Source organism: Rhipicephalus microplus, chromosome 8 (assembly GCF_043290135.1).
Source record: "Rhipicephalus microplus isolate Deutch F79 chromosome 8, USDA_Rmic, whole genome shotgun sequence".
Lineage (NCBI taxonomy): Eukaryota > Metazoa > Arthropoda > Arachnida > Ixodida > Ixodidae > Rhipicephalus > Rhipicephalus microplus.
In genome coordinates this window covers 125,081,421-125,082,917 of record NC_134707.1, presented here as the reverse complement: position 1 = coordinate 125,082,917, position 1,497 = coordinate 125,081,421, and the positions used below count along the sequence as shown (strand labels likewise).

General features: G+C 52.8%; 1 non-coding gene across 1 annotated transcript; it reads right to left on the bottom strand.

Annotated features, from left to right (window-relative positions):
• Window positions 1-692: 692 nt before the first annotated feature.
• Window positions 693-769, bottom strand: TRNAN-GUU (transfer RNA asparagine (anticodon GUU)). Its single transcript has one exon. It is a non-coding gene; the product is annotated as a tRNA-Asn (tRNA).
• Window positions 770-1,497: the final 728 nt, after the last annotated feature.

Sequence of the window (1,497 nt, the reverse complement as noted above, 5' to 3'; positions counted from 1 at the left end):
TAGCCGAACGCGCTAGCCAATTGCGCCACTGGGACAGTAGTGCAGCATTCTCACCACCGTCAGAACATTTCTTCAAAGCTATAAGCGCAGAGAAAAAAAAACGACACACCACCTCCGGGTAGGCTCGAACCTCCAACCTTTCGGTTAATTGCCGAATGCGCTAGCCGATTGCGTCATGGAGACAGTAGTGAAGCACTCTCAGCACCGTCAGAACATTTCTCGAAAGCTATAAGCGCAAAAAATTGACACACAACTTGCGGGAGGGCTCGAACCTCCAAATTCTCGTTTAAGCGCCGAACGCGCTAGCCAATTGTGCACCGGAGACAGTCGTGCTCCACTCTCACCTCCGTCAGAACATTTCTCCAAAGCTTTCAGCGCGAAGATGAAAAAGCGACACACCACCCCCGGGAGGGCTCGAAACTCCAACCTTTCGGTTAACAGCCGAACGCGCTAGCCAATTGCGCCATGGAAACAGTCGTGCTCCACTCTCACCACCCTCAGAACATTTCTCAAAAGCCATCCGCGGAAAAAAAAGCGACACACCACCCCCAGGTAGGCTCGAACCTCCAACCTTTCGGTTAACAGCCGAACGCGCTAGCCAATTGCGCCACTGGGACCGTAGTGCAGCATTCTCACCACCGTCAGAACATTTCTTCAAAGCTATCAGCGCAAAGAAAATAAAAGTGACACACCACTCCCGGGAGGGCTCGAACCTCCAACCTTTCGGTTAACAGCCGAACGCGCTAGCCAATTGCGCCACTGGGACAGTAGTGCGGCATTCTCACCACCATCATAACATTTCTCCAAAGCTATCAGCCCAAAGAAAAAAAAGCGACACACCACTCCTGGGAGGGTTCGAGCCTCCAACATTTCGGTTAACAGCCGATCGCGCTAGCCAATTGCGCCAAGGAGACAGTCGTGCTCCTCTCTCACCACCGTCAGAACATTTCTCAAAAGCCATCAGCGGAAAAAAAGCGATGCACCGCCCCCGGGTGGGCTGAAACCTCTAAACTTTCGGTTAATAGCTTAACGCGCTAGCCCTTTGTGCCACGGAGAGAGTCGTGCTCCACTCTCCCCACCGTCAGAACATTTCTTCAAAGCTATCAGCGCAAAAAAGCGACATACCGCCCCCGGGTGGGCTCCAACCTCCAACGTTTCTGTTAACAGCCGAGCGCGCTAGCCAATTGCGCCACAGAGACAGTCGTGCTCCACTCTCACCTCCGTCAGAACATTTCTCCAAAGCTATCAGGGAAAAGAAAAAAAGTGACACACCGCCCCTGGGTGGGATCAAACCTCCAAACTTTCGGTTAACAGCCGAACGCGCTAGCCAATTGCGCCACGGAGACAATCGTGCTCCTCTCTCACCACCATCAGAACATTTCTCCAAAGCGATCAGCGCAAAATAAGCGACACAACGCTCCCGAAAGGGCTCGAACCTCCAGCCTTTCGATTAACAGCCGAACGCGCTAGCCAATTGTGCAACAGAGACAGTAGTGC